At 45.0% G+C, this 25,185-nt stretch overlaps 1 protein-coding gene across 2 annotated transcripts in view; it reads left to right on the top strand.

The window, feature by feature from the left end:
* Positions 1 to 21,071: 21,071 nt before the first annotated feature.
* Positions 21,072 to 25,185, top strand: part of FBLN2 (fibulin 2) — a 97,863-nt gene continuing 93,749 nt past the window's right edge. For both annotated transcript variants that reach the window (XM_076363857.1, XM_076363856.1), the window contains exon 1: positions 21,072 to 21,165. The gene's annotated coding sequence lies outside the window, so the exon portion shown is untranslated. The remainder of the gene's footprint in view (positions 21,166 to 25,185) is intronic.

The raw sequence follows: 25,185 nt of genomic DNA, 5'->3' as shown, positions 1-25,185 counted from the left end.
ATCCTCCTTCCTTCTTTGGTGGCAGGGGTTTGCACAGGCTCCAGGTGTGGACTGCAGATTTTTCCCTCTCCCCCTCCTCTGTGCAAGGGCAAAGCATGGGCCAGCTGTAACTATTTCAGGAAAGCCCAGAAGGTGAGCAGGTAACGCAGGTAAGTGGGGCCTTTCTGATGAGCAGCTACCACAGTGCCTTGGCAATCCCAGTTTGCAGATCTCATCTTAACAAAACAAAAACCCCACAACCTTCCCTCTGTGACACTTTCTTTTCCCTGCAAAGGCTCATCATGGCTTACACTGGAGACCATCGGAGTGGGATCTGTAGGCAGCTGGGGATCTGCCCATCGCTGCCTGGAAACTTCTTCAGAGCAATGCTTCCCCAGAAAATGTAATGTGTTGAGAAAATAGACCAGGCTGCTGCAGGTCAGACCCTCACTGTAAAGGTTTTTTTTTTTTTTTCTTATTTATTTACTTTTTCTTTCTGATGGTTATAAAACTAACAGGCCACATTTTTCATTCTCTCTGGCATTGTTAAGGAGAAACAGGGATATCCCTAAACAGTTTACATCTGTGTTCTGAATCTTGAAGAAAACACCCAGCCAAATTTCAGGAGAGAAACTGGAGACAGCTGTGAAAGGGGCGTTGCTGCTGTCCGTTTTATAGGGTCATCTATTCCCTTCAGTAGTAACAGGAGAACCATGTCCAAGGCAATCATGAGTTGACCTTTGAGTATGAACTAACCAGAGCCACATAGTATTACAGTCTTGTTGCTTTCCTACGCAGCAGCATCCATAAATTCAGCAAAGAAGTATGTGCTGTAAAAGGGATGCCTATTGCATGGATCTAGCTCCAAAGCTGCAGCTTCAGCTATGGTGGAAAAAAAGAAAAGGAAACATCTCAGTTGGATTTTCCAGAGCAGGTAACATTGGAACTACTTTTCAACTTTGAACTGAGATGATTTTGTGTGTACTAGATACATTTGTGCAGGATGACATCTCCAAATAGTTCCTGTGGGGCTCATGAGATGGTTTTACTGAGAACTTGGCTAGCTGCATTGTCTGCGCTGCCCAACAACAGGGATGTTTTGCCTCACTAGATGATAACTTTCACTGTTGTTAGAGATCCATCACGGTAGAAGTCAGTACTAACCAGCTCACATGGCCTTCAGCTTTCCAAGATTTAATCATCAGGTCTCTATGCTGATTCAAGTTTTTATTAGCTCCACACCTTATCCAATTTGGGAAGGCTCTAATATGAGGCCTTGTTCCTGGCTGGAGGAGAGAGATGGTCTGCCAGCACTCAGCGACAGTCACCCATTTCCCCACAGCAGTCAAAACACAATTTTACTTGTTTCTTTGGATCATTTGCATTTTAAAACAAGCAAGGAAATCAGCAATGATGACAATTGCATACTAAGTAACAGTACTTCAGTTTCTAATCCACTTGGTTTATTTTAACATAATGCTAGTTTTCTGTGGAAAAGGTGCTGAAAGCCTGAGGCTGATGCTTTTACTAGAGAATGGGGGAAAAAAATTGAAAATGAGTATTCTGGTGGTGGCCACCACTGCCTGGTGGGATCAAGAGACAGATTTAGTGGTAAAACCAGCAGCCTGTGCCATGCCCGTCCTGCTGTTGGTGTGTCACTGGACGGCAGAGCCAGGCAGTGTGGCACAGCTCTGTCAGCCTCGTGGCTCGATCCACACCTGGACTGGGGCAGCTTCTCAGATGCTTTAATGATAATGGCTTGTAATAGCAACTGAAAGGTATCATGGCAAGGAATTGCCCGTCATGCTCCTTCGGGATAGCAGGCAGTGTCAAACAGCAACTTATGTACAAGGTAACTTTATGACAATTGGGGAAATAGCCATTTGGGTGGTTTATTTATATAGTAGGTATTTTTTGCGAACACAGGATGTTAATAGGGCTCAGACCCTGCATTCTTGGCCTCAACGCAAATATTTTTATTTGAGCCATCCACCAGAAGAAAACAATGATCTGTGTCAAGTAATTATGAGGGTTTATGTACTTCTTTGTCAAAGAGGACCATGATGTACCTCCCAAATACAGAGATTATTGCCAATGACCTGCACTCATTGGCAGCAGGTCTCTGCCTGCGTGGGCTGAGCCGGAAACCTTTCATCAGCAGTGGCGGTCTCTGCCTTAGTCTCATGTGTCACCGTGGCTGGGATTACACCAGGCTCCTCACAAAAATTCAGGTGCTGGTTAGAACAGACTCCTGTGTGCGAGTCGTGTGAGGACTGAGCAACACCTGGTTTCTGGAGCAGATGAGACAAAGCAACAGCCTCAGTTAACAAGGTGATGTAAAGTGCTGCTGGGATTTGAGATAGTGCTGGAAAGTGGAGAACTGTGAAAGGCTTAAACAGTGTTTCCCTCTGCGTTTGTAAGCACTAGTGATGAGATAGAGGTAGTCTTATTTATGATTCTAGCTGGTTTTGAAGGGCCGTATGTTTCTGGCAATTTTCTGGTAACTCAGGGAGTGGGCAAAGGCAGTGGGCAACTCCAGAAAGCAAAGCAGAAACTTGGGAAATGGTTCTTCCCATGCAGTGAAACGCAGAAATATCAGATGGAAATCATACCTTGTTTCAGAGATAAAGACGCAATCTTCCCATTTTGGGTTGGTAATGGAGTGTGTTATGGGGATGATGAACTTGAGAGTGGAATCTAGATGGGATTATTCAGGCCCAGAATTAAACATTGACAGAATTAATTTATAGTTTGGAAAGGAAAGGAGGGGATCCTGCATAGGCTGGTGTGTGTAAAAAAAGCATACAGAGAACTAATGTTGTGGCCATGGGAGTGAATCCCAGATTTTACAAGAGCAGAAATATGAGTGCACAAGAACCTGCCTGCAGGGCTGTCTGTGCCGTGGTGAACACACATACACAACTTCGGGGGAGTTCTGTGGCGCGAGCAGTGTGGACATGGGCATAGACGGTGACTCCAGCAGCAGCAGCTCCTTCTGATAGCTACAAGACACTGTAGCAGGAGATGGATATGGGCTCATCTTGGAAGCAAATGGAAGAACTATTAATTCTAAGGTGGCCATACAAATATGAGCCACCACACTGCTGGGAGCAGAAATATTTCCACAAAGGGAAAAGCTCCTGGCAGTAGAAGATGAGCAGGTAAAATCAGCAGTTGGGAGGTAAGTAAACCAAATATCTAAGTAAAGGAATGACAGAAGATACAATTTACTTCAGGTTAAAAGCCTGGCAAGTCCTCGCTTGCACTGTAAGGGCAAGGGATTAAAAAAAAAAAAGCCCACACAGACTTAAGGGAGAGTTTAAAGTTATCCCCCCACCCTGCCTGGGGCTGGCTGCATGCCCCTGCAGCCTCTCCAATTTCATCCCTTCTCCTTCCCTGGCAGGTGGCTGCGGCCCTTCCTCCTCACTGTGTGGCTGTCGGGGGCTGCTGCTCAGGGCACAGAGCCATGGCAGCCCTGCTCCCTTGAGAGCACGCTGCACCCCTGTCCCGTGCTCAGATCGTAACTGGACCTGGAGAAGCAATGGTCCAATGTTACCAAACAGGGGCCCTTTGCTGCCTTCCGTTTCCTTTGCTGTGAGTCCCTCAGCTGGTTTTACTGCCTGCCAGTTGCTCAGTCGATGTCTTTTGGGAGATGCCCTAATCCTCAATTCCTCCTTTGCTCTGAATAGCTCTGGGCAATGCCACCTGTTTGCCCTGTCAGTAAGCGCTCTCTGGACGAATGACTTTGTGACATTAATTTGTTCCATGCATCAATATGGGACAAAACTGTAAGAGGACTCCAGACTTTGAAAACTGGAGTGGCGCTTTACAAGAACAGCAATGCAGAGCGTGCACAGCTTTGCAGGGCATGAGCCGGACTGCTCGCAGTCTGTCTGCCAGACTTCCCCTTGCTTGCTTACTTCTTGAAACGTGTAGCCATCCTGACCTTCACACTGGCTGCTTTCCTGCGTCCTACCTACTGCTATATCCAGCAAGGCTGGGTGCAGCGCTGACAGATCTCTGCACCCACAGAGAACCCTGCTGACATTAGCAGAGCTGTATGTAGGTGCAAAAACCCACATAAAAAGAGCCCACACAGAAAGAGCCCATGGGCTCTGGGTCCTAGTCGGCAACCTTAAATACTTGTAATGGACTGCTGAAATGGCACTTCAATACTGTTATCCTTTCTAAATTAAGAGCATGTTTCAGAATTGTAATGCGAAGCATTACTCGGAGGGTAGCTTCACATGATGCAGCATGTTGGCGGTCATTCTTATCTTGGATATTTGTTTCGTTTTGTTTACAACCTGCATGCAATTTGCTGCAGCAAATCTGAAGTGGCTTTTAACAGTCTGCATTAGTCAGCTCATCCACCATGAAAAGAGCTAAACCTCCATCTGTTTTTTTTAAAACTTGCAAGGTCAATACTGAACACTTTCAAAAAAGAAAACAATAAAAAGAAACTCCTTGTTTCAATTGCATCCTCAACTTCCTCACTCTCAAAATCTTCAGGTACAGAAGATCCTGTGAGAGGAACTGGGATGGCCAGGAAGAAATGGGAGATGCCAACAGGGGTGACTGGGGAAAAATGCAACTCTGCCTGCTCGCTGCACGTTTGTATGGATGTCAGATTTGAGCCACTACTGCATAATCAGAAATCAGTCCAAACTAAAGTGCATCTGACACGCTCAGCCGGGGTTTCTTGGGAACTTTTCGTGTGACAAAAATAAAGGTAACAAGCCCTGGAAGAGGGCATGTTGTACCTGTTTCTATGGCTATGGGGTAAAGGAAGAGCTCACCTTGGCAGATGATTTGTCTCAGTAGCATTTGCAGTCCGAAAGTTCATCAGCGAGGTGGCATTTGCTGGCATCAGAGTGCTGACTTCTGAAAGCCATGCTTTCCGATGCGTACTTATTGATGGTGGAAAAAGTTTGAGAACAAGGAACAGTTTCAAGTCAGGTTCCAAGATAAAGATCACTTTCCTGCCATTTGTCTCGAAGAGCCCTTTGATCTTGGATTTGGGTACATTTCTCAGACACTTGCAGTAAAATGTCAGAATCTGAAAGAATACCTTATCAGATGCTCCTTATAAGTGCTCTTGGTTTGTCAATACATTAAATTAAGAGCAAGTCACTGTAAGGCACACTTGCTCCTTGCTCAAAGAATTATGCTTTACTCTGTGTCACGTGTATGACTTTATTTCCTCCAAGGGCACTGAATGGGTATAGCAGAGTACTGAATTTGACCAAATACCCACAGAAAAACTGGCTGATGATAAAAAAAGGGCAATGCTGTTTTCCTCCTAAACTGTCCAAGTAGGTAATTCTCACACTGCATTTATCCAGCTCCGCAGGAATCTTCTCTTGTAAGCTGTTTCTTTAACTTTCCACTGTTAAGAGTTCAACCATGCAGGTCACGGCAAATCTTTGTGAGCCCTGGTGATTAGAAATCTCCAGAACAATATGAACTTTTCTCCACTGGGTTCAGAGTAGACATACATTGTAATTGATTTGTTTGGATTGTGTTAGTCTATAAATTTTGCAATTTTTCCTCTCGTTTGAAATGTGTTTGAATATTGATCCTCTGGTATTTCAAAGCAGCAACATCTGCTAAAAGCTTTTCCTATGTGAGCTATGCATTTGTTATGTTTCTCAACTATACGCTGCAATAAAAGGCATGCTGTTGAATGGCCTGACTTTGGCCAAGTAGGCATTGTTTGCTGTTGCCTTGTGACATCTTCCCAAATTCTGAAGAACTGTGGTTGGATGAGGACATGCGAGGAAATCTTTCAGTCTGAGTCTGCCCACACTTGACAATTGTTCAGCTGTGCTCCGTGGTTATTCAACCAGAGTAGCACTGCTTTAAAGTGGGAATGCTATAGCCATGTGGAAGAGAGAGTCGTGGAAGACGTGGCAAAAGAGTTCCTGTAGTTTACAGCGGCAGAAAAAAGGGGTAGAGGACACTGGTAGTGTGGTTCCCACCGGCCTGCAATTAGGAAATTGCTGCTTAGGAAACACTAAATATTTCTTTTGTGTTAGCTCTGGAATTCTAAAATGTCACATTTTCTCCCCCCTGATTTGGTTCCTCTTTGGGGCTTTTATTTGGAAAAGCTCCAGTTGCTTCTAAGTGGGTCAAGCTCTCTAGGATTAACTACACCGTGTATAGAGGCTTCGCTATGTGCCCAGGTTTTCCTGCCTGTCTCTTGGAAGGAGGCAGTGCTACCCCTCTCCCCTTTGGTGCCCAATGCAGAGCTCAGTTTCCGGAGTGTTGGAGATGCAAAAAAATGGCTGAATTAAAGTACAAAAGAACTTTTTTTTCTCCTTAAGACAGACTTCCAAAGAGTTAGTTTTGCTTTTCAAAGCTAGTTCCTGAGTGGGTATGTGCTAATCTCACCAATGATGATGGCCGCTCTGTATCTTGTACACACAGATTCAAGATTCACACAGCTTGCCATACCCTTTCCGTCACCAATGTTTTTTTTGGTCAGTTTTCTTTCATTCAAAAATGATGGACGTTTCCATTTAGCTTCACTTCATGAAATCCTGGATGTATTAGTTCTTCAGTGTCACTTGAAGTCAAAGCAAAATATTTTAAGTGATCTTATGATGTTAAAAAAAATTACTCTGTTTCTGAGCCATATTTTTACTCAGGCAAATCGAGTGAAAACACTGCCTGAGGACAGGCCACCAGTGTAGGACTCCAACTTTCGATTTAGGTTTAGGACTTCCTGAGTTTATCCATGTAAGTGGTGTTGTGGTGAGGTGTAGCATAACTGAGCTGGCAGTTCTTAACAGCCATTTTGCTCTGCTGTGCTGAAGAGTTTCTGTCCTCTACAGTAAGGTCTTCTGGGGCTATGTTGCATCTATTATTGCTGTTTTACACTGATATGTAGAGGGATGAATTAATTTGTCCTAGTGGTATGTCAGGGAATCATTGGCAGAGCAGGGTAGAGTCTGCTCCCTGTGTCACAGTTACCCACCCTGGCAGTGCTATTGCTCTCCTTCAGCTCAATCCTCAGCTGCTGAGCACAAGGCTGAGACCCTGCGCACAACTTCCCCACACCTCTCCCCTCCTAAAGGTGCACCAACAAACACTGAGTCTGTGGTTATATTTCCTCTGGAAGTCCCCCCATTGCTACACATTCAGCTCTGGGCATAGCAAGCACATCAGAAATGCTATTGTACAAGTGGTGAGAAGGATTTTTGACTTCTGTCTTTAATGGCCCTGGTTGTTGGGATCTCCTGCTGCCTCTGCCTGTGTTGGTTGTCTTGGTGGAGCAAAAAAGGTGGTAACAGTCAATGGGTGTTTCAGGGAGAGGAAACCTCACGTTGAAGATCTAACAGAGTCAGGGCTGCAGCTTGCATCCCCCTCTTAGATCTGAGGAAGGATTTGTGTGCCTGAAAGCTGCTTAAGTATTTTCCATGTGCCTCAATTGGTCTGATGAGAGATTTTACCCCTACCTACAGACTTTGCCTTGCTGAGTCCATCATGGCTTTAACAGCAAAAACTGCTGGAGTGATTTCAGGAGTCTCCTATAATTCCTATTGTAGTTTTTTCACAGTCCTGGGGTTGACTCCATTGGTCTCTCCTGGTCTTCCTCAAACATACGTGACTCAGGCCCCGGGGTGTGGAGCTGGCAGACGCAGGCTCGCTCCCAGCTCAGCCACAAACCTAATGTGCAAATCCCAGATGAAGCGTTACTGCTGGCTCTGCTGCTTCCCATCTGCTCATGGCGCAGCTGGGTGACAGCAAGTGGCACTCATGGGCTGCCACCAGATGATTTAAGGAGACTGTAAATGCTACCTTCAGAGCAGCAGTACTCACGTTGCATCTTCGCAGAGGTAGAGAGAAATCAGAGTCCTCTGCTCTTTCTATACTTCCTTTTTTTGCTTTGGATGAAATTCAGGAGCGTGTAGGATCATTTTTGGAGGGTCGATTGTTTCCTCACAAAGTAAATAGCATTTTTCTCTCTGGCTAAAGTTACACAATAATTTTGTATGGTTGGTCTAGCCCTGAGGGTGTCCAGCAGCGATCGGCAGCAAACCCCCTCCCCACACACACTGCAACATCACACAATAAGACAGTCCCACTTTCCCAAGCTCTGGCTGTGTCAGAGACAGGATACCACATTATTCAGAAATGGAAATTCTTACACTGCTACTTTTCCCTAATTGTATGCACATTTTGTCTGTGCAGACTTCAAACTTGCCTGTGAATGGGAGCTGCTGAGAGCCAGAGGCAGCCCAAAAGTTTCTTCAATAATGTTGCATTTTTACTGTCACAGAGTGGGCTGAGCTGTGTTTGCTATGAGAAGGAGAGGAGAGCACAGGAGGAGGAAGGCATGATGAGGAACCTCTCCCCCAGGGTGGCAGTGACATGAGAAGGTGACCAAGCACCGCGGGGGAGCCACCACCTCTGACTGCAGCAGTAGATGCTGCTCCGTCCCATGGTTGACGGGAAAGGCAAAGCCAGCAGCCAGACCACGGATGCTCTGCTACATCCATCAGACGGTTACTCCAGGCATCTGTCCGCATTGCCTGTGCTAGGGGCTGGCTGGTGGTGTGGAGCCATTTTGCTGAGGGCTGAACCAGCAGCCTTGGCAAGGGCACTGAGTGCCATGCTTCTGTGACCCTTCCCATGCAGGCTTGGGCAGAGCTGTTCTCTGCAGACAGCTTTGGTGAGCATCAAACAGGACGAGCAGGGAAGCCTGGATGTGCAGGGGGTGTTCCGTCGGTCCCTTCCTCCCATAACTAAGTGCCCGAGAAGATGGAGGAGCTCTGCAGTGTGAAAACAGCCCAGCTAGGTCTCCTTGTGCTGCCTGCCCCAGGGGCTTGGTGCAGAGGTTCAGGGCTGGCCCTACAGCCAGGCTAAGGGCTGGAAACGGCTTGTGCTGAAGGGGCAGAAATGCAGGGGGGAGCTGAGCCTGGTTCCCCGAAGGGAGGTCCCAGAGCTCCCCATCCAGGGTGAGACAGGCTCCCTCTGACCGAGCCAGGGTGCTGGAGTGAGCCCCCTGCGCTTGCAAGCACGTCCCTGCTGCCTGGCAGGGAAAAGGCACCCTGGGTTATTCTTAAGACCCTCTGAGGGATGTTTTCTCGATGACATAGTGCTGCAGTGACTTTGTTCTTCCCAAGGACTTGTCTCTAATTTATACCAGGATGAGTTTCTATAAACAGCCTCTATTGTCATATAAATATGACAACTGGACCCTCTCGATGTAAAGATTAGGATCAAAATCACCAAATGCTTCTGTGGCGGGTTACAGCGAGGTAAGTTCGGGGCCGCTTAGATCTCAGTAAGCAGCAGTGGGATGAAAAGAAAATTAAAAGCACTTCTTAGCACAATTGGGAAGCCACCTTTGGTTGACTGAGTGGGCTTAACCTGGGCAAACCCGGGCAGTGAGGCAAGGCACCTCACCCCAGGCGTGGGGCTCGGCTTTCACACCCCACTTTTTTTTTTTTTTTTTTAATTGGAAACCCCAGGAAATAGGATGCAGACTTTTCTCCTCCACGTGAGCGTTATAAAACAGCCGATCTCATTGTTTCAGTATGTCCAGCCCCGCTCCGCCGTCTCCCCGGGGCGGCGGGCACTCGCCTCCCGCCCGGCCCGCCGCTGGCCGCGGTGCGGAGCGCGGTGCGGCGGCAGCAGCCCCCGGTGTCAGGTTAGACAAACAGCCCGCGCCGTCGGTCAGCCCCGCCGCAGCTTTCCGGCCCCTCCCTCCGGCTCCCGGGGTCCCCTTGCCCCTTCCCCCGCGGAGCGGAGCAGCGCAGCGCGGAGCGGGGCGGTAAGTGCAGCGGTGGCGGAGCGGCCGGGGAGCGCGGGCGCGGATCAGGCCCCGGCGTCCCGCTCCGCGGAGGTGCAGCGCTGAGCCGCCCCCGCGGAGCCCAGCGGTAGGTCCCGGGACGCCCGCCGGTCCCGGTCCCGGTCCCGGTCCTGGGCGGAGCGGAGCCGGCTGCAGCCCCTCGGTGCAGGGGACGCGATCCAAAGCCCTTTCCCAGCTACTGGGACAAATCTGCAAATGTTTCCTTACGCTTTTTCTCGTCTCTTTTTCCTTTCCTTTTTTTTTTTTGGTTGTTCTGAAAGTGGCAAATTGTCAAAGAAAAAAAGTTGCTGTAGATGTTTCAGAGCTGTTGCTTTATTGAAAACAACTCCCTGGGTAGAGGCGAGAGCAGTCTGCGGTTCGGTGGGAGTGTTTGCAAATCAAATGTCATTTGGAGGTGGGGGGAAATCTGGCAAAATTGTTCCATAAATGCGTTCTCCAAGTTGTGCAGACTTGCTCGCCTCATGTGAGCTTAACGAAAACCAATGGGAAGTTTGAAAGGAAGAGGAGAAAATACATGGGATAACTAAGAGAAGTGCTTTCTGCCTGCTTTTGCTGGTGTGCTTGGATTCTTGGAGCGCGTGGCGCTGGGTGCGAACACTCGCTGGCTGCCTCCCTGGCAGAGTGGAGCAGGGAGCAGTGTTGGGGAGATTTGGGGGACCAGGCTTGCGGGATCAGTGGGGAAATCCAGCCCCTGGCAGCAGAATCGCTCACGGCGTGTTCAGGGCTTGAGCGAGAGCCAGCCTGTCCTCTGCCCCCACTCCTCCCCTCACCTTATCTCTTCCTCTTGTCACTCAAAGGCTTGTGCTGGAGCCTGTCGGTCCACCCGGAGCTGAGCCACCCGTGCGGAGCAAGGCCAGAGGAGGTAGGGTTGGGCACATGGTCTGTACCACCTGCAGGAAGGTCCTTTGAGCTTACTGGCACCACACTGGCACTGAGATTTTTCTCTAAGCCTTCGGTACTGAAGGAAAAGATGTTATTGCTGAGTTATATTAGTACTGAGTCTTGTTTCTTTGCACCCATAGGTGATGAGTAGAGAGGTGGTGCTTGAGAGTGTATCTGTCCCTATGGTTTTCTAACAGACCATCAGCACCTGAATCCTCGCCTTTCCCGCTCCTCCTCATGGGACATCTTTCCTTTAGGCATCCTTGTCCTTTCAGTTGCAGAAGGAAGCCTTGGGCACACCCCATAAACATGGCTTTACTTATAACTTGGTTAGACTGTGATTTAACGACAAAACCTACAGCTTATGGTATACGGTTAATGGGTGTAAAATCATCTGAGAAAGATACAGCTTTCTAGACATAAAACACCCTTATTAGTGGGATGGATGAAACTAATATGAAAGATTTTTCCCTAACAGCAGAATGGGGCCTATAGAGGCCAAAAAAGGGTCTTTTAACTGCTTCTTTTCCCAAATGGAGTCAGCTGGACCTTCAAAATCACTTTGAAGACAGTTACACCAGCTGGGTGCTGGTATTGGCATAAAAATATCATTCAAAAATCACACCCTTAATTGGCATTACTGTGTTGGCAAACCTTTTCCAGTGCTGCCTTACCCTTCAACAGCTATATTATTTTAATTGTATCCGTGTATTCTCTCTCACAGTAAAGGCTCTTGAGCAGAATTTGTTGAGTTCAGTGTGGTGGCTGGAGCTTTACCTTCTCCAGTAAAGACAAGAAACCGATGGCAAAGCAGCTGAGACCTTCAGTCCTGGTAACACCTCAGCGATTCCACTTCTGTGGGACTGCTGATCTCGGCAAACTGCAGTAAGCTGCTTTGCAAGCTCTACTGGGATAAATAATAGGTAAATGCTAGCCTTGCAGTGTATTTAAACAGCAGGAAAAATCTTTTGCTTTTAATTCAAATCAGTTTCTGTGGTTGGAGAGCTCCCTCACTCTTTTCTTTCCATCCGTCCGTCCATCCATCCACTTCAACACCTTTTCAGTTGCATTAGGTGGTCATGTGGCATTATAGACTTTTAAATTTGTCTGATCTACTTGAAGCTGGAAGAAGCCGTCTTTATTCAATTTTGTGTGCTGAGTGGTAGGTAGCCTTTCAGGAGCAATGATGGGCAGCAAGTCCTACGGTGCTTGCTGGCATTAAAGGTGACATGCCTGTGCCATCGGCACCTTCTGTCCTGCTCAGGCATGCAGCATGGGAGAGCAACAGCAACCCATGTAGCTGAGGGCTGGTTGGGTGAGCGTAGCTGAGGATCTGTTGACCCAATGGAAAAGGCCCGTGAGCACACAGGAGTCTGCACCGGAGTCTCTCTGGTTGGTGTTCAGCCCTTTCATTATACTTTTTGGAAATATTTTGTTTTGCTGGACAGTTCCTCAACAACAGGAGGGACAGTGCTGGGGTATTTCTACGCTGCCGGGACCGTTCCAGCCCTGTGGATGTCCGTTCCTCTGGATTTGCAGGAGCAGAGCATAGTTAAATCCCATCTCCAGGCTGTGACCTGCTTTCACTCCGTGTTAAAAATTATGCTTTTTGTGCCTTTTTTGTGTGTTGGAACCTCTAAGGGCTCCTATGGCTCTCATTGCTGTAGCATCTGGGATCTGCTCTCAGTTCTCAAAGCCTGTATGGAGAGTGGGGGGTATGGAGGGTACCTTATCTGTCCTTCTTGTCATCCTTGTGCCCTTAGATTTTGTATCCTGTGTAAACCAAACCAAGCCTACTGCCAACCATGCCTTTCACAGCTGCCTTCTTTCCTTTATTCCGGGAGATGACAAATGTTTACAGTGTTGGTCTTCTCTTTCAAACTGTTCTTTGGGAATTTTTCCATGCCTGGGAGTTTCTTCCCCTAGTTTGTGGGTAAGAGGTGGGATTTAACTGCTTCTGGCAAAACCAGAAGTGTCCCTTAAATTATCCAGATATTTTTGTGGTTGCTGAAAGACTTACAGTGGGCACATGCTTTCCTACAGCTGCCTTCTCGCTTTTCAGCATCATACCCTGAAGAAACCAGACTGCTGCTAGCTGGCCCACCGCTGCCGGGGGCTGCTTGCCTCTTCCATGAGCCTTCGGCCTTGGGGCAACCATGATCTCAGGTGGCCTCACACTGCCCCGGGAGAGCGCTGCGCCTGCCGGGAGCTCCCCTTCCTCCTCTGTCCCAGGGCTGAACTGTACTGAGGTGTTTCTTTTCTAAGTTGTATGCTGATCCCTCGTGGCAGAAAGAACCTTGACTCTTTATTATTCTGCCTCTTATCTCCTCTTAGATGTACCAACAGCCCATGTGTTTAGAATAAGGTTCTGATATAGTGCCATGGTCTCATGCATTCACTTTTGTTTAGCTTTTCCCCTCATTCTCTTGCATTAGAAATTCGGATTTCCTTCCAGCTCATTGGCATAATATTAACCTTTCTTTTTGCTGGAAGTGACATGTTGCCTTTAATAACAGGGGCCTGGATTTAATATCCCAAGAGGTCCCTTTCTGATTCCATGTTCATATAGATTAGGAGCTAAAAGAAAGAGACTTCTGAAAGGGGCTTTCCGAAAAGTGGTTTGTTTTCTCCTGCTTACGTTATTGTGGTCTTTTTGTAAGAAATCAAACAGTTGAAACAAACATATGTCCTGCTTAGATATGAAGAAATTGCAGCTCACTTGTGGCCTGGATCCACTCCTTCTGCTGAACGTGATTAGAGCAAGACCAAACCCTTTGAGTTACCGTTTCATTCTTGTATGTTACAAACCTAATATATTATTCGTGAAAATTAAACTGTGTTAATTACATCTACTGGTCTGCTTTAAGACAGACACACGTTCCTGTCTGACTTGTTTGCTAATGAACTCTGTGGATTGAATCCAAAATCAGGGAGAAGTTTAAGCACTGTCACTGATCCGCACATGCAAATCTCCCTGCCTTCATTGTCCAGATGTGACCTCCAGGCTTCCTGTGTAGGGGCGGCTGTGGAAGTACATGTTTGACCGGGAGATGTCACTGACATTTATTGCTGGGTGCACTAAAGCCTGTGGCTTCCATCAGTGTGGTCTCATTTTTATGAATGAAGGCAGGCAATGACTGCCGAGCTGTCCAAACCAGTGCCAGGAATCCAGTATTGTAGAGACGTGGGTGGAGACGGGAGCGTGAGAAGTGCTTCTGCGCCGGCGGTCCCACCGAGGTACAGCTGCATGTCCAGCCCCAGGCGCGATGGACAGCCATGCTGCTTCTGCGGTCTGGAGGTGGTCTGGGCTCAGGGGACCCCGGAAAGAAAAAGTCACGAAGTACATCACACAGTCCTTTTTGCGAACTGAAGGTTTAAAAAGTGTCCCTTCTCACCTCACAGACTCTTTCCTGCCTATTTTGGTAGGAATTTATTTTTCTTTTTTGATCCTTAGCATGAAGCTTCTATTAATTCAGTTCTGGTTTTTACTCTTGACTATTCAGTGAACACACCTTGGAGACAAAGAGCTCATTTTTTCCCGTATCCACAAAACTTTTTAGTAACTGCTAACCCCTTACACCTGTACATGTATAGTCAAAGAAGGATCTTAATGTGGTTTTGTCTAGACTTGTGATGGAGGGAGAGAGAGAAAGCAATTCCTGGGGCATGGATACATGACTTTTTGGAAGTAGAAAATATAACCAGCAAAGATTATATCCCCAACAGAGCTGGAAGAAGGGGTCTTAAGGGTGTTCTTAATCCACCTCATTGCAAAGTCAGCCAGGTTAGCTCAAACCACCTTTGTTTTTGACTTAAATTAGCTGAGTCTGCACTAGCACAGTGAATGTTCTCTCTGTCCCTCCTGCCAGACATGCGGTGGGGGACTACCAGCCAGCTGCTGGTCCTCAGCCAACTCCTGCTATAGCCACGTCCAGGAGAGACCGTCTGTGTGTCCCCCAGGCTTTACTTAAATGAGAGCTGAGCCATTTGTCCAGTATCAACTTAACCATGTTTGTCAGGCAGAATCAGCTTAAGATGTGCCCCTTACACTCACGTTCGTGCTGTCCTAAATCATTTCAGCTTGGCACCTATCCCCCAGTTCTTAGCTCAGGTGCCGTTAACAGTTCTTTCTGGGAAATTTCACAGGTCACTGGTGGTCTGTGGCAGCCATCAGGAGTGGGACCAGCTGAACTCCTTAAGGGTGTCTGTGTGGTTCAGATTGAACAGCTGTTTTACCCACGGAAGGACACACCTGTTCTTTTACCTGAGGATTTGTGCACCATTTAAGATGATACTGGATATGCATGCATGGACAGAGACTGAGAGGATGCCTATGAGATTTGAATTCCCTTTAAATTAAAAGGCAATTTGTTCTCTGTGTTTCTGTGACAATCTCATTTGAAGTGTTTTATAGAAACAACTAGGACTTTTGCTTTTCTGTACTGTGCACTGGGCTTTGGAGGCCGGGTTACTTAAGAAAAAGAAGATGGAAGGCGGAAAAGTACTGTTTTGCTGGTGTCATGAATCTTTAGATAGGAGAGAGACAGAATACATTTAAAACTCTGAAGTGTTGTGCAGCCTGAAACCTTTTCACAGGAGAATGCTACTTTAAATATACGGCTGGAATGAAAAAGAAAAAAAAATCACTTCTGCAAATGATGATTTTTTTAAGAATTAAAAACAAGTGTTTAGAAATGATTAATTATTGTAACGTGAACGCTGTAAAGTTCCATCTATTCACAGTAGTATTTCAAATGATTTAAAGTTGTTTGCTCAAGGTTTGCTTTTACCATGTCATTAAACGTCATGGATTTGTTCCAGCTGTCCTCCACAAATGTATCGCTCATGATGGATTTGGCATGGGAACAGGCTGCCAGATTTTAGTTTTGATACCAAAGCCCAATTTGGTTTTATTTTTAATATAGTTTTGCTTTGCAGAATGTATTATTGGCTTTTAATGGAGTTGGCAGAGAAGATGCCAGCAACGCTACTGGGCAGAGTTACTGGTCCTGGCTTGCAACTTCTGAAACCCCTTGAGGCTGCGGTCAAGGGTGGGCATTTGTGCAGATATCCAACCCCTCTGACCACTACCAGACTTTTTCGCCTGGTATTGGCTGTGCCTGGTCACTGCCTCCCATTGCTGTCACTGCCTCCTCTTGGCAGGAGGTAGCAGTCCACCTATCTGATGGCTCCATAGTTCACATGAGCACTTCCCAATTTGCTTTAGGCCAAATCAAGTGGATTATCTCAAGCCACTAATTAGACTATTGAATATAATCCTGCTGGCTTTTGGGTTTGTCTCTTTCCTTCCTGAAGTGAATTAGGGAGGACTGTGAGTGGCTGCTTGAGCAGCCACATCTGAAGGGAGCTGAGCTGCTGCTGGGTGTAAGGACAGGCAGCTGGAGGTCTCCTCACTAGCACAGCTGCAGCCGAGAGGGGGGATAGTCAGCATGGCCTCACTAACAGCCTAATGAAGTCATTGTTGAAGGAGAACATCTTTCTTACTGAGCCGCTGAGGCTTGCCCAGTGTCTCTACTGTCTGTTGAGGCTTACTTTTTACTTATTCAATTTTCATAACCAGAACAGTTACATTTGGTAGCATGTCATGTTTTCCTATTCTAAACTAATCTGCCTCATGCATGGAGCTCTGTCATATAATCAATATAACATACCGTCTGATGATCTTGAAAGGCTGGGTATGATTAATGTATAAAACTTGGGCGGCCACTTGGAAAGGATATAATCTGATACTGTACAGAGCAGATTGATTTGGGGGATTACCCTCAGTTCCAAATAGGTAAATAGTGTAAATGGATCTGCTCAGTAAGAGGAACTGCAGTATGCTTTGAAACATTAGTTTGCCTTTAGAGCAAAACCAAAATGCAGTCTGCTTTCCGACATGCCGTGTGGTTCCTGGCGTGGCTGCTTGCATATCCAGAAGGATATGTCCTGTGGAAAGTGTTTGTAATAATTTGTGGGTTTTTCTAAAATGCAGACATCAATAGCAAGAGCGCATGATAAGCAAACTCTCCATTTTTATTAAGATTTTTGCATTCTTCTCAAAGTGTTGACATAGTACACTATACCCTGGGGTGTTGCAAGTTTCTGAATATTTAGGATGTGTAAAAGAAGAAGAACATGTAATAGTGTCTCTTCAACCTGGGCAAACAGGTTAACTTGAATGCATCACTGTTATTCCTACATTTAAATAAAATGAACTAAGATGCTAGTAATCAAAAAGGAAGCTCACTGGTATATACTTACGTTTATTAAAATCTCTCCTTCTGTAAAGAGTGAAAAAATAAATTAGCACTTTATGATCTTTATCATGAAGATGAGGCATACCTCTAGACTAGACAGTTTCACATACTTAATTCTAATTCTTGGTTACATTTCTGTAGTTTGTGGTTGCTTGTCTCTGAGGCTGGAAATAGCACAGTGCTGGGCACTGTGGTACTCTCACATGCAACTGAGGTTCCAGGTGCTGCCACGATTGTGATATATCTTTGCACTGGAAAAAACTACTAAAATAGGCAGTGAAGTGTGTCAGTGAAGCCTGTGTGTGTTTTAAATAAAGTAGTCTCCACTGGGTTTAAAATGAAATGTTTCCATTTCTTTTTAAGCCTGCTTTTCTAAAACTCATTTAAAGAGACTAAATAACATCTGCCATCAGTAACATCCTTATGTTTGGGCCCTAGCCCTGAGAGCGCAAAGCACATGGCATTCGTATTAGTCCCTAGGATGGGGTGCAGAGCTAGGTGTTTGCAGGCGAGCACTTGGGCAGCAGCAGAGCCCAGGATTTGTGTAATAATGCTAGCAACAACTTCTGGTTGCTTTTCAATGGCATTTTTCCCCGATGGGTAAATTTAGTAGGTCTCGTTTCCTCATTAAAAGAAAAGCTAAGTTAAAGAAGAAAAATGCTTTCTGAAAATCACATCCTATTTTCATCCTCATTCAATTAGCACAGATTTTAAGCTGCAGTGTGAGTGTAGTCCATCTGACCTACCTTCCCTCCCCTCCTTATTGACACTGATATTAGAACTATGGGAAAACTTAGACTGCTGGCAAAATGGGTGGAAAAATCAAATGTTTAATGTTTTGCTTGAACATTTTGTGGTTTCTCCTGAAATTCTTTGTCTGAAACAAAGGATGTTTTTTGTTCTTCTTTGGGGGGGTTGTTTTTTATTTGAAAAAATCTGCAGTGTCACTGTGGATTGCAGAAGTTTCTACAGAAATGGCATAAGTTCTCTACAAAATCTTTCTTTTAAACCTGAAAAAAAGGACAGTTACAAACTGCAAAGAAATGCCTCTTTTGATGGTGAAAATTTGTTTGTTGGCAGATTCTTACAAATGCATTCAGAATCAAAATGTTAGTGATTTGGAAAAATCTCGAAATAGAGTAATTTCACATGACCCCCTCTTGGAAGCTTCTAAGTTTTGCATTCTTTGCTCCAGCACAATTCCCACTGAAGAAATACTTCAAAAAAACAAGATTATAGATTCTTTTAAAAATGTCATTCCTTGCTTTTTGGGTACTGTACTAAGTTGTGTTTATATATCTTAATCTTATCCTGATTTATATGATCAAATTTAAGCTTTCATGGATTTGTTTGGAGTCTGGAAAAGATATGAACTGAACTGCAAGATAGACAGTCTCTGCCCTACTGAACTTGCAGGCTGTGGATGCCCAGGCTCTTCCAGCTGAATGGTGGGCTGCCATAGCGGTGTGCTGCCCTCTCTCCCGGGCATCCCAGCCAGAGTTACCTGTTCCCTGGCCCTCCTCACTGTTTACAGGCCTGAGGAACAGTAATGGGCACAGGTGATGGGCTGGAGGCAGTGGTCGGTTCTCTCTGCAGTGCTGCAGCTAGGAGGAGGGGTGTCTGCAGCCTGGGTGCAGCAAAACAGAGCAAAGCCCTGGGAGCAAGCAGTGAGGGGGTGGTGGTGGGGGTGGTGCACCCACGCGTGGCACGCTCAGTGCCTGCACAGTGCCCAGTACAGGGCCTCTGAGCTCTAAGGGACTGTCTGAAGCATAAAAAAAATGGTGGCTTTGGGATGATGTGGGTGAAAGGACCTTCTAGTCACGTATCTTCTGCCCTTTCAGCCAGACTGGCTTTTACTGTGATGCTAGCTTGTGCTGTTAAGTAGCTGCTAGTTGTCACTCGAGAGTATTCCTTTGTTATTTCAGAATTACTGAGACACTTAATTGGCTGTTCATTAACTGCCTTAGAGAAAAATAAGATTTGATTAATCATCATTTCAGCAAATTATAGCCTGTTCTACAGGCTAATGAAATTAAGCAGTGAAGAGCTGGCTTCCTGCAGCTAGCTGTGACCTGCCCTAGCTGTGCAGCCCTCACTGCCTGGCCCTGACCTGGAGGGCTTGAGGTGCACAGAAATCAGAGGTGTCACTGGCATGAATCAGGGATGGGGGGAGCTTAGTATCATAGAATCATTTAGGTTGGAAAAGACTACTGAGTCTTAAAGTCTTAAAGATGACCTTTAAGGTCATCGAGTCCAACCATCGAGTTGCATGTTAATAGGGTGAGGACCACGGAGCACTGCTCAGGGTGCAAGGGAGGCGATGCCTGTGCCTGGCAACACAGACAGACAGCAAGAGAGATGGCTGTTGGCTGTAATTCCTAACCTTTGAGATCACTTCACTTCCTTTTTGTTACTTTTTTGCAAGCAATGGTCATTATAACTGATCAAGATCAAATTTCCAAGCTGAGATCTTGAATTCATCATTGAAGAATGTATATTTTTCTCTGAAGCAGTCCTATATAGTACATTATTTCAAGTTTTACCTTACACACATGCTGATTTCAAACATAACTGGTTTTAGTTAATTATGGAAGGGAAGATGCAACTAGCACCTTTGCTTTAGAATAAAATAGTTTATCCAAAGGTCTAGAGTTTGAAGAAAGGAAAACGCCACAGATGCATTATGCAATCATTAGAAATCCCACACAAGGTATTTGCCAGTGTTATTCACAAGGCCAAGAATGTAAAAAGCAGGTTCCTTACATGAAATTGCTTTGCCGCCTTCTGGCCAAGAGTTAAAGTTCCCCCAAAGGTTTTCTACTTGCTGTCATTTTTGTGTCTTAGATCCTTCCTTTTCCAAGATCCCTGACTGTTGCTCCCCTTTAATCTCTTTTAGGGGCCCTTTCTCAGCTGTTTAAAAGCAGCTATAGCTGCTCCCCCCATCTGCCTAGGGTTGACAGGGAGAGTAATAGAAGCCTCCCGTTTCTTTGCCAAGTGGGGCTCCTGGAGCTTCCCTGTGTAATTTGATTTAGCAGTGTTTGAGACATTGACAATGTTGACATTGGGATTACATGGAATTTGCTTTCAAGAAAGTTGGGGAATAGCACAACCATTGATGGTTTGCACTTTACCCTTTTCAAGACCTAAACATTCAGGAAAAACCTACACCAGATCAGTGCTGGTTGTTAATCACCTGGGTTTTGGTGTGTAGCGCTTAGGACCTGATGGTGTGGTTGGGGCTGGACGAGCAGGAGTGACAGGACTTGAGGACTACTCTACCCCTTCTTCTCCACACCTTTTGTCTTGCATGCATGTTTGGCAGCTTCACAACTGGTTTAACTCTTCCCTGTGCAGAATTTGGGAAGAAGAGGTATTTCCTTCTTCTCTGAAGTGTAGTCTTCTCATCCTTAAGCATGACGATGATTGCAAATACAAACCAGAAATAGGTCAATAACAATAGAAGAATATTAACAGAAGAATTAATAGAAGAAAGTTTAGAGGCTGCTTTTTTTTTTCTTTGTGTCGTAGAAAGCTTTCCTCTGTTAGCAGAAGAAACTGAGATTTTTTTTTGCTTAGCTGTTGGCAACACTGGAGAGGAATGGATGGGAGTCTTGCAGCACACCCTGTTTAACGTCTTAATTGCCAAAGATCCTGGGCCAGATACCCAGGCTTCACCAGGTCCTGAGGGGCCTCAAAATGGGCCTTACCAGAGCTCTCTGTGAAGGGCCATGGGGATGGCAGTGGCCTCAGCACTGAGGTGGTGGCCCTGAGCAAGGAGAGCTGGCTCCCTTTGGTGTGGGGGCCTGTGGTCCCCTCTGCGCTGGGCACCCCACGGAAAGAGAGACAAGGGCCTCAACAGCCTGGCGAATCCCCCATCCTAGGATTTGGTAGGTGGGAATGAGCTGTTTCACAGCCCCATTTGGGTGGAGGAGGCAGCCCCAGTGCTGCCCTGGCTGTACCTGGGTCAGGCGGCCGCAGGCACAGCTTTGAAATGCGAAGCAGCTTCCTTAGGCATTGCGGGGGTAAAAAGTGAATTAACCATATCATAGGCACATGGTACTTCCCTGCTCAGATTACACTACAAAATCTGGGCAGTTCCTAAGATAGAGCTGGAAAAGGGGATTTGGGAGTGTGAGCAGCACTTGGAGCAGAGCACAGCTGACATGGCTGGGAACAAAAGGTGATAGGAAAACTCACTGCATCTACATTGCTGCTCATCCACAGGTCAGCAGAAATCCTTCCTAATGGGACGTTTGTTGCAAATTTACTGGGAGAAGCGTAAAATAACTTTGTTTGAGTGCTGGCTTTGCTTTGTGCCTTGTGTTCTGCTAGTTGCAAAGATTGTATCTGGCTGTGTTTCTCTTTGATTTTGTACTTTGTTTTCTAGATTTACTTTCTAACTGTTCATCAGACTCTAAAGCTCTTGTTAAATATCTTCTGTTTGATACAGTTTAAAGACTTATGTAGATAGGGGCGGATTTGCTTTGTTAGTTAAGACTGCTAAAGCTGTGTCTACTCTGCTCGTGGACAAAGCTTTTTGCAGTACGGATTTTTTTGCAAAATACTCCGTAAGCAACACATGTGTTTGTGCTATTAGTCAGATCTTCACGGACTTTTTTTTATCTTCTCCTCAGAAGTGAGCTTCTTACAAAAACAATTATTTTTAATGCCGCTTCTGGCCTTTTGACTGGGAATTCGGAGCGCATTTTACCTCACATACTGAAGCGAAAGTTAGGTTTGTTTTTGTTAATGTAAGTCAAGAAGTAGCAATGATTCAGTGTGACAGGCTGAATGTGAGCCATATGAGCCGAGCTGCACAAGCATAAAGGATGATTGTGCTGCAAAATTTCTCCCAGTAATTTAGATTTTGACACACTTACCACTTCTCAAGTTGCATTTCCCCCTCCCCACCACTCCTGCCCTTCCCCCACCATCCAGGATCTGATGTGATGGAAAAAATATATGCATTGTCTCTGGGAATAGTAATGGTTGGGCTAAAAGTGCTTTGCTTCTGTGAATTTTATTATAGCAATGTGAGCGCTTCACAAAGAGATGGTAATAATTGTATACGCTTACATACATAGTCTTAAATAACGACTTTTTGGAATTAAATAGCTCAATTTTTAGATGATAATTCTTATCACTTAAAGCGTGTAAGTGTCATCTACTTATCTGTTTCACTAACAGGTTTTGAAATGCACCGGTATATAGCAGTTTTCTGATTTAAGAAGTGTAACTTTTGCACTGAGCCGCTGGAGCACAGCTCACACGCAGCTCCCGGCGCGTGTGACAAGACTTGCATGTTAGGGAGGACTGCTTGTCCCCAGGAAGCCCAGAGCACCGGGCAGAGTGCCACTTGAGTCCCACTCTTGGGTGGAGGATTTTATAGTGCCATTTTTTTCCAATTAAGCACTATTGATTTCTTTTGTGCATGTTTTATTTTTTTGTTGTAGACTTTTTTTTTTTTACTCTGCGGTTTCTCTGTGTGGCAAATGAAGGCTGTTTTAATGTTGACTCAAATGATATATACTCATAGCAGGATTTTACGTCCAGCCTTTTTATTGATTAAACATCTGCACGTCTAGAAAGGAATAGCAAATGGCAGTTCATTTCTGGTGAGGGTTTCTTACCAATAAGTGAAAGGGCGGGAGGGGGGGCATGTGGTGTGTGTATGTGCATGTGAGTGTAATATATTAGTGTAACATCTATAAAATAAGACATATTTTAATGGCTCTTAAGCTTGAAGATTGAATTCTGTTCTCTTAGGAAGTATATCATGCGGCTACAACAGACACATACCAGGGTAAATGAGAACAGAATTTGGTTTTTCAGTGAATCTGTTCTAACCCATTGGCCCAGTCCAAGCCGCCCCCTGAAGTTATTAGAAAGGACCCTGCTGACACTGATGGAAGTGGGGATAAAGCCAGGCATTAAGATGGTCTAGATCGTGACATGCCTTTGCTGTTTAATGTTGAATGTGAAGTTTTAAAAGAAGCAAACCAAAAATAATACATTGGATACTATTTTTAAGGCAAAATCCCAGCAAAATGTCTGTCATCAGATTCCAAACGATTCCTTGCTTCACTTTAACAATGAGCTATCCATTATATGGTCTTAATTTATGGAATGTTAAATAGTTTCTGGCATTACTGTGCCCCTGCAGGAAGAACAGATGGTACTTTTGAATGAGTTTTGCTATGGGATAAAATGTTCCAGGTCTTCAACAGATCATATCCATCTGTAAGAAAGGAATAGCATTTGTGTAAAATAAACAGGGTAGAGTCAAACAACTTGAAATCCTCTACTGAAGGAAAAACGGTGCCTCTAGGCTGAGGTGGTAGTACGCGTTGGAAGGTAATGTGGAAAGCTATCGCTTAACATTACTTTAAAGGTGAACATTTATTTTGGTTAAACATCCCAAATGGGAAATTTTACATATCAGGACTTGGGAGGCGGTGGTCAGTATATAACATGGTCGATATATGCTGACAGTAGTCTGTGTATAACAAGAGTATGTTACATTTAGAATCAGATAGATTGGCTATGTCTTCATCTTGTCTCTATGCAATAAAGTTCTGTCTTATTTGATTTATAGAGCTTTGGCTCTCTGAGAAAAGTGTGGAAGCAATGAAGACCCAGATCCTGACAGTCCTTATCATGTCAATGTATAATGTAGCCAACCCTACAGAACTGAGTGGAATATCTCCATCGTGATGCACATCTTGCACCCTCCATAAAAGTTAGTCTTACAAGTCAAACAGAGGATTGGCAGAATTGTGAGAAGTTGCATCCACTTTCCTTCTCCATTCTTTTAAATGACCAGGAACTGCTAGGATGATGGAATCCATCGTTTTTCAGAGCTCTGCTGCAATTCTTCCAGTTGGCCTCTTGGGGAATGATTGCTTTCTCCTCGTTGGCCTCTGCACTTTTGTGGTCCACATTTGGTGAATGAATATCCCCTTCAGTTTATCTGTCTTTCTTACAGTTCTATAATTTTTTTTTCATATTCCCGGTAGAGTTCTCCTTTGCAAATTGAAAAATCACAGGCTCTTCAGCTTTATCTGCCTGAAAATAAGGTAATTAATCATGTAAGGTCCCTGTACAGTGCATAAAGACAAGCTCACATCTAGGGGGCAATCCATCCATCTTAAAAGAGATTATCAGTGATACTGGTTGCCCGCTGAAGTTTTACCCATCTCTCCACTGACTGTAGAGGGAGCTTCATCGGCGAGGTGACTTCTAGAAAACTGAAGTTAAACTGAACCTGTGATCTTTAGATAATTTAGATTCATGGTCGTCTTTGGTCTGTTCTTGTTCTTTGTACTTTGAATACCCAAGATCACTGTATCAGCAACTTGCTTTTAGAAGTGACTCTGCAAAGTTGTAGTACCTTTATATTTTTGGAAATCTGGTGAAAATCTTCCCTCTTACAGCCTCCAAAATCAGTCAGCTGGGTGTGAACATCTGACTGGGCTGCCAAAGTGTTTAAAATAATTCTGGGGTGAGGCAAGGTCGTGCCACAGGAAGGCTCTCTGCAGGTGCCTCTTTCTGCCGGACGGCTGCGTGTTAGCCCAGCCTTGGGGGCTGCATTCATGGAAGCACTAATGGAGGAATTTGAGAGTAGACTGGAAAGCGGGAATACCTCTCCTTTCACTGTGAAGGATAAGTTGTAATCCTAATCATTTGGGTTTACTTTCCTTGGTGTTTTTTTGTTTTTGTTTTTTAATACCAGATGTCCTCTGATTTTGAGAGACTTTACTGTATCTTTTGCATATTAGTGACTTTGTCATCTTAATTTTTCTTGCCAGTCATGTGCTGGACTGTGCATAATGAGCATGGAGGGAGGGAGTATCAGCTCATTCTTCTTCTGTTGAATTAATGATTTCTTTCCCGTTGCATAAATCGTCTTTACAGTTGTAGGATTTATTCAGCTGGAAAATAAAATAACTTCCTCCCCTTCCAGGAGAAAATTGACCAAAACATATATATGTATTTTAATGTACCAAGACCAAAACAAATTGTGCTCACTAGTCAATACCACCTTCTTGGAGTATTGTTCATTGTAATGAAAATCAGACTCAATTTACTGTTTGGTTAGTGTGTTCAACAAAAACAAGATGTCAAAGGAAAAGACATATTCTTGTTGTTTAAATTATATGCACTTCTATAAGGTAACATATACAAAATATTCAATCAGCATTTTATGTTAGCGGGTGTACCTGCATGTATGTAACAATGCAAAAA

The sequence above is a fragment of the Aptenodytes patagonicus genome, unplaced genomic scaffold, assembly GCF_965638725.1.
Source record: "Aptenodytes patagonicus unplaced genomic scaffold, bAptPat1.pri.cur scaffold_148, whole genome shotgun sequence".
NCBI classification, from domain to species: Eukaryota; Metazoa; Chordata; class Aves; order Sphenisciformes; family Spheniscidae; genus Aptenodytes; species Aptenodytes patagonicus.
The sequence above is the reverse complement of the archived record's forward strand: the minus strand, read 5'-3'. Positions and strand labels throughout refer to the sequence as shown.